Source organism: Branchiostoma floridae, chromosome 4 (genome assembly GCF_000003815.2).
Source record: "Branchiostoma floridae strain S238N-H82 chromosome 4, Bfl_VNyyK, whole genome shotgun sequence".
In the NCBI taxonomy this organism is placed as follows: Eukaryota; Metazoa; Chordata; class Leptocardii; order Amphioxiformes; family Branchiostomatidae; genus Branchiostoma; species Branchiostoma floridae.
This window is the reverse complement of record NC_049982.1, coordinates 32,262,923-32,271,341: the sequence shown is the minus strand read 5'-3', so window position 1 is coordinate 32,271,341 and position 8,419 is coordinate 32,262,923.

Below are 8,419 nucleotides of genomic sequence, written 5' to 3'. Positions count from 1 at the left end.
TTATGCAGATAGAACACGTGACTCGGTAAGCAGTGGATCATACGTTGAAGGAAGTATGTGCATGGCGCCCACCGTCTCTGTTCAGGGATGGTTGTAAAGCTCTGATGTAGATGGCTTCTTTAATCCCTCTAGAGAAAGGTCTGGATCTGTGTCCAAGATCTTCACTTTGTCCAGTCAAACCGAATGACCCAGTGATTCTATGTGAATATGTTGCTGCATAACGTGACGTCACGACAGCAGGGGATTGTTCATTCCTTGACAAATATTGGTGCTGTTCAGTCGAAAATTCAGATGAGTCCAATTTTTGTGTTGGATATTACAGTTAGACAACTTCAATAATGACTTCTACCAACACTGATGAACTTTTCAAGTTAACATCCTGCGATACTTAATCCAATGATTTATCTCCTGTGTTGTTTAACACACCTACGGCACCCGTACAAACATTGTGGAAGTAAGGAATCGCTAAATGAACTTGAGACAACGTACGGTCTTTTAGTACACCCTAGCGGCAAAAAGGAGGATTGCACACTGCAAGACCATGTCATGGTCTTGTTTAATTGTTCGCGTCGCAATCGGGAAAGTGACCGTAACTGGACATAAATCCTGTATTTCCAGAAAAGAAAAATGAATTTTCAGTATTACAGGCATATGGAATGTACACATTGCATCTGTAAGTGCATTTCCAACATTATTGCTACAAAACGATAAACAACTTATACATAGTAGATCATAGTAAGTTCCCAAAGTATACAAACGACAACATTGTTCCCCAGTATTTTACTTTTTGAATACAATAAAAGAATGATTCTGATTATGTGTGACTTCAGATTTCTAACATAATAAAACGTTAATTACTGTTACATGTACGCAAGTATACCCATTTCCATCTTGATGTTTCGTCGATGTTTACCGCAAAGAAACCATAAAATGCGCTGAAGTTTTCTTTTCTCGACTGTTTGACAATATTTTGATAAAATTTGTCAATCTCTGTAGGCACGATTTTCAAAATTTGTAAGTTATAACTCGTATTGTGGATATACTTTGCTCTCTTTTTTTTACCATAATTACTCATTGACTATTATACAAAAGTTGCAAAGAATCTCAAACGTTCTACAATCGTTCATGCTATCTGCTAGTGTACTGCACATGTCCCCTAACTTCCTACCATCCATACAATGCCCCTGACCTAAGGCTTTACCGGTAACAGTCGTTTGCAGGAACTGAGTGGGCGATATCCTATATGATCGATCATTAGTAATAGTGTTAATAGTGCACCTGACTCAGTATACGCTAATACCACAGAACAAAAGTTCCAAAATAGTTCCCCATCGATCTCGACTTGGCACTGCTGAGTCTCGTAATTGGCTAAGATGGATGATTAATTTAAGTTTGTAAGGCTGTACTAAATTACCCCCTCCCTCTGGAAATAACCTGCGCATAGCTTGTTGATTGAAGATGGTGTATGTAAATTTAGATGAGTGGCTGTCGCGACAGGGCCACCTCTGAGTGAGTGACAGTCTCGCTGAGGTTGTGCAATAGTGACGTGAGGTCAAATGCGGGTCAAATCTCTACCCTACAATCCTATAGTATAACATATACCATTAGAAACAAGCAATAGCTATTTTACAACACTGTATTGTATGTATAAAGAAACTGACGTACTGGTGTACTAGTGACAGTTAGTCTAAGTTCAGTTTAACGTTAGTTCTGTTTTCAGAGAGTGACTTGGTTAATGATTTTTCCTTCGCAACTTGTTCGTTGGTGTCTGTATTCGTTTCAAGTTCTCTTGATTTGAATGTATGTTCTCTTAGCTTGTAACAAGCATTGACGGATGTTTGATATGTTTTCATGTATAAGAAGATAGGTATAACTGCGACGCCCTGCCCTCCATTTCACCTTTGTCCTTCCAGTGTGTGGGGTATGTACAGTCAGTATGTGACAGAAGGTGGGAGAGGATTCCCGCCTGACTGCACATACCTGGCCTGCGGCTTGTCATGGCGCCGCTCAGTTTTTACCAGAGAAAATCCTGAGATAAGTGGAGACATTCAACAGCGGTGACCGGGGCGGTCATTAGCTGGGTGACAACTCCAGTGACAGCTGACAGCCATTGTCTCTAAAGAAGATTGGTGGCACGAGTGATTTGTGGGGACGGGGTCGTCAGGGTGTCATCAGCAACTCATCTGTGTAGGATTGGCCTTGCGCTGTTCAAAACAAGTCTAAACTTCCACTTTATTCGTTCTACTTTGAACTAGCACTATAATTCATTGATTGAAGACCTTTATTGTACATTTTTGCCACACCGGACTAAGTACAGGTCCCAACAAGAAATGTTGAAGAGATACAGTTAAATAACAGATACAAAATGAAACTATCGTTGGATAAATTCAGCTTCTCCTCGCTTTTCTGTTATAGTGGAAATAAAAGAGCAGATATGTTTTATGATCGATGATTTGTCTAGTTGCATTAGGAATATGAATTTTTTTACAGAACGTAGGTGTATGAAGTACGGAACTAGGTTTTGTATAAACTTCTCTGTACCGGGTATACAATCTACACTCTACTACAAAATGACATTCGTCTTCTATTCTATCTAAATTACAATAAAATTACCTTTGAACCATTGAGAGCACTAACGTATGTAGGTCAATCACAAAGCGTAGAATTGGTTATAACACAAATCAAGTTTGTATACCTGGAGATTTTTAAAAATCCTATCGACCAGAAGTTTTGTCCATTTTGTCCATAGCTAATTAAAGACTATCACTTATTGACTGTATGTCCCAAATGTTCTGATACTCATCATTTACTAAACACAAGCCTATCATCTTATACATAAGGATTTATCTCAATGGGCTTGAATGTCAAATTCAAGTACGTAATGACATGTGACAACCCCTACATGGTATACATAAGAAAATATATCTAAGAAAGTGTCTGAACGTTAGAAATTCCTCCGATGATTGTAACGGCCCATTCACATGATCACATATAGCCAATATCCGCATACGTAGGTCAATATATTTGTAGAATATTCCAAATGACAGACCAGATCACCCAGACATAAATGTGCTGTAATTATTATAATGTTATTGATGAAATTTTGTTGCACTGTATCTGTATGTAGTTTAGTATCTATATATGGTGTTGTAGCCGTTGCCATATGTTGTATCCTGTACAATTGTCGAGCAATAAAGTTAATAATAAGTTAATATAAAAAGAAGTCAAACCCGACAATAGTATCCATAGTATCATATAGTTGATTAGACACTAGTTTTATGTACTTACCTCTCTTAGTTCTTGAGACTGTGTATGCAATTAGCCCTCGGGCATGATTTTGCAAATAAACAATCATTATATAATAAAGTTAATTCATTCAGTTATTCTTATATTAGGTAGATGAGCCTTATGAAACTATATCTATGTCACAGTAGATGTCATACTTTGTACCTTGCAATAAAGTTATCTATCTGTACGAAATAACACACTCTGAGAAGGGTGACAACAGGTACACAGAGTAAACTTGAAGGTCTGGAATTCGTTTAACCTCAACAGAAACACTTAGTTTAAAGTCCAAACTTTTCGATCGACTGTATGACCAGGCATTTCATCACCCGTGGACATTGACATACAAATTCTAATTCATGTTTCTGTCACATTTTATGGAGCATTTTGTCTTATTTCTGCATTACTACGTAGTAATATCATTTGATACTAAGACTGTGGTAATTTCTGACATATATGTTTCCTTTGACTGTTATTATCATCATAATTATAATCATTTATTTACGCACCTTTGGTGCCGGCGTTGACATGCAAACTCCATTTTTAGTTACTTTAAATTCAAGTTGATCCACTATTTTGAATTTCTGTTATTATTCTGATTTCTATGGCTGAACAGACATACACTACTGTTATACTAAGGTGTCGCAAGTTATTTGTATCATTAGTTTATATGTACGGTTTCTACTTATTTATGAACGTTGATTTAGTTGACCATTTAATGATGTATTGCAATTCTATGTCGGGGTTCTCTACCCCCACCCCCAGAAACATTGATAACCGCCAGTATATAGATGATATGTCCTGGTGAAATAAATAAACTGAAACTGAAGTCTGGTGCAAATCGTTAAGTTTTGCCTGACCTACATAAATCTGTACATCTTTCACTACTTTTACAGAATGTTATTCAAGGTTCGGGCTATATTAATGTATTTCTATCTAAACTGTGCTATATCTTCAACACGTATACACTCGGAGTTAATGAAATCCCTTCTTTTGTCAATCAATTTCTAATAGATGTCAATAAAACCATAATTTCTCGCTCCCCCGTGACTTTACACTTACAGTCGTGCAATAGTTAGACAGCCGTTTTTCTTCTTCTCTGTCTTGCCAGTTTTTTTTAAAGTTTTTTATTCAGTAATACGAACCAACACAACACAACATAACAAAACAAAACAAAGGGGCATCTACTTGTCCCAAACCGTAACTCAAAACAGAAATAAACAAATAAGAGATATTGATGCAGGAATAAATCATTGGATACAGAAAGTGCCCCATTTGTCTCTGTGCTTCTCTTGATTTCACCTTCTTATTGCAATCAAATACTCTACTTCTTGAAAGAAATGGACGTAATTAATAAAGGACTGGGAACTTAGTTGTCCGGACTGTCTTCTTTTGTAGATGAACATCTTAGTTAACAAGATTATAAGATTACCAATTATAGCCACCACCCCCCCCCCCCGATCTAAGTTTCCAAAAATAACATTGAAAGACTTAAGGTTTAAATGTTGTCCTGTTTTTTCAAGAAACCAAAATTTAACATCTTCCCAGAAAGAAATCAACTGAGGGCAGTCCCATAAGACATGACAGGTCTTGACGAGGTCTGTGGTATAGCCGAAAAAGTTGGCGCCGAGGTGCAGTACAAATAGTCGTGTGTACTTCTCTTTAAGAATTTGTTTGTTTTGCATATATGCTTCATTTGAATGGCAGAGGGCGTAACGTTATATATTTTTAAAACAAAAAATGGATTCATTCCTCTGTTACCTTGAGGAATGAATCCACTAAATAATGTCTATACCTCAAACTGGAAAGCAGACACAAAGTTGGTGTATCATATCCTGTTTTTTTTTTCTATTTTGCTTTTGGACAGACGAGGACAATGTGGTACTGCATTCAAGTTTTGTAACTTATTTTAACAGTACCACATACACGGTACAGACAGAAGGTAAAGGTAGTCTTTTACCTCCCCGACCGAAGTCAGGTACCCATTTTTACACCTGAGTGAAGTGAGGAAGGTCGTGTAAAGTGCCTTTCCTAAGGGCACAACGTCGGGTGCACGGCGGGGATCGAACTCAGGACCTCTAGATTCAGAGCCGAACGCTCTACCAGTTTCCACGCCGGACGCCACGGGATATCCTGTTTTGAATGTTAGCTAACGTTCAGGGAGATCTGTCCAGGGAGCATAAAGTTAACTTAAGATAATCAATCTTTGTTAATCTAGTCATCCATACTTTAATTGCTGCATTGTGTCCAAAAGGCCTACCCAGGTGTATTCTATTGCCGCACATACTTTCTGTCGGTCGGCGAGATCCCCCTGATCAATGTTCGTTTGTTTCAAAGTCATAAACTACTAGTAGTACTAGCTATAGAGTTCCGTGAACTCACACCTTCGCAAAATGACGATAACTTGTACAACTGGCATATTCTTGAGAAAATACGGTCATCATTTGCATAAATTACATCAATTACTGATCTTCTGTACGAAAATAATACAAGTTGTTGAAAGTATGAAAGTGTTATAATGCTTAGCAAAGAAGGTTTTTACGCCATTTTCTCATCAATCATGCAAAAAAAACATAATTTGCTTGATTTATGACTTATAATGATCACCTTTACTTAACTTCCTCGTCATTGACCAATATGGTACCATAGTATTTCTCATTAATTATTCAAATCAGGTCTTCATTTGCATGATTCATATCTATCGATGTTCCTATCTTTTTCAGCAACATATGTCCCATGGTTGAATGCCCTACTACAGAACGAAGCGGATTTATCAGATATTCTCTCATACAAATCAGCTCCTGATTTGTATAGTTACCATCAAATTAAGAATACGAATAAGAATGATATCAAAAGTTGAAGTCCTACTTCAGTAAATTAGAAAGCCGCTGGAGTGTCCGCAATCTTTTTTTTTTTCAATCTGCCAACACCTACAAACTTACCAATTATCATTAATATCTTTCCACAACTTCTCGAGTTATGGTGCTGAAAAATAAAAATACAAACACACATACATACAAACACACACAGACACGAAAACCTAACCTCGGCGAGGGTAGGTATTGTCTATTACTACTCATATACCCTTCAGAAATCTTCGCATTCTTAAGATATCGCAGACCTCGCCAGAGGCGACGTGAGTGGACCTTATCACCGTGATCTCACCGTGTTCGGACAATTCACTTTCTGTGTTCGTGTTGGTGGTTTACAAAATCACTAATTATGTAAGAATGTCTGAACAGAGGCGGCTGTCGTGGCACTGTGGAATGCAACACGTCATTATCTTTAGATAGGAAAGTACAAATTAACTTAAGTCCTGCTTAAAGTTACATTCCTTGTGATATGATGTCATCATAAGGTAAATTTAGAAGAAGACCTTTAAGGCCAAGACTGGACTTTGAAGAAATGTTTCAGCAAGGGAATCAAGATATTATACTTTCAAATTACATTTCATATTACAAGTTGAAATTTATGTTGCGATTATACAGATATCTCTCTCCCTCCCTTTCTTTCTCTTTCTCTTTCTCTCACTCTCTCCCTTTCTCTCTCTCCGAGAGTCTCCCTCTATTTCTCTCTTCTTCCCCTCTCTCTTCCTCTTTCTCTCGTCGTTACGTTCTGTTATCAATCATTTTGCAACACCTAAAATTCATAAATCGATTATACTCTAACATCATACGCTTATTAGATAGATAGATTAGGTAGATATTAGTACATGTACTTCAAAGTAGACGGGCCATCGGGATATCGTGTGTGGTGAAGTCATTTTTTTAGTGTGAACACGTAATACCCCCTTTCCACTGGGACGGCGCTCTCGCCACGCTCTCTCCGCGATCTCAAATTTGACAGATCGCTCAACGAATTGTATAGAAAAGAAACGAATCTCTGTACACTTTGTGTGTTTTGTTGTCTTCTCAGTCACACTTTTACGTATTGCATGATATACTCAGTGTGAAAACGAAGGTTAAGGTGGGGTCACACCTGCGTATATATTTAAGTCCGTATGAGGCGCGTATGGGAGTATTTACCTCCACCAGGCTCCACAGGTCGTTGTAAAAATAATAGAAACTGGACAAACGTAAACAGGTAACATGTCAGACGAGTTAGCTGGGTCTCTAACCATACTTCTCGGTCAGCTAACTCATCTCGCATGTTATGTATCTATATTTGTCCAACTTGTAATATTTTCCCCGCGACCTGTGGAGCCTGGTAGAGACTAAGAGCTTCATACGCACCTCAAACGGACTTGAATATATATATGCATGTGTGAATACACATATCCTATTCAGTAGGTCGCAGTGAAAACGCAGCGCGATCGCCGTCTAGTGGAAAGGGGGGCTTACTAAACTCTTGTTCTCACAATTGAAAAGACCTGGCGCGGTTTCAAATCTGTTCAGTGCAAACCTGCGCTAACCCGCTCGGATCCCTTCCCACACGCGTGACAGATGGCGTGCCCTGCTGAACTTTCGTCCTTTCAAATTAACGGCGAGGCGCTTGACCCGGGTCGCTCCCACAACAATAGACCCACTTCCAATTTATTTCTTCTGTCACGCCGAACACAAACACATCCACAGGCACGGACTTGACGGGACTCGTCCACATGTACTTATTTTGAAGGGGCCCGTCCTAAAACAAAAATAGAAAATTAAAACAATCGTCCAACAAGTGATCACGACAATGAATAAAATGCGAGGGACTTAAGTACAAGTTAGTTGCATGTTTCAGCCCCATTTATTTTGGAACTAATACCAGAAAAAAAGAAAAATCAAATCAAAGACAGTGTTAATAAATAAAAATGTTTGTCTTAACCCCTTTTTAAACTACAGACATGGGACAGTCCAAAGCACAGGTATGGTTTATTGCAAACTTTGTATTTGAGGCTATAGTGGTGACAATCACTGTTGAAAAGATTATTGTTCTCTCGAAGCCTCTGCGCTAACATAAACAATCAGAGCTTGTCACAGGTGCGCTTATTATGTCAAAAACATGTCATGTATTCTCAGCTGACAAGGTTTTTATTAGTTCCCTTCCAAAGAGAGCCCAGTCTTCGGGGAACACTTTAGACACACAACTATATTGTACGGATACAATAGGTACAAAATCGTTTCACACAAAGAGAACAAGCAGGGCGGATGCA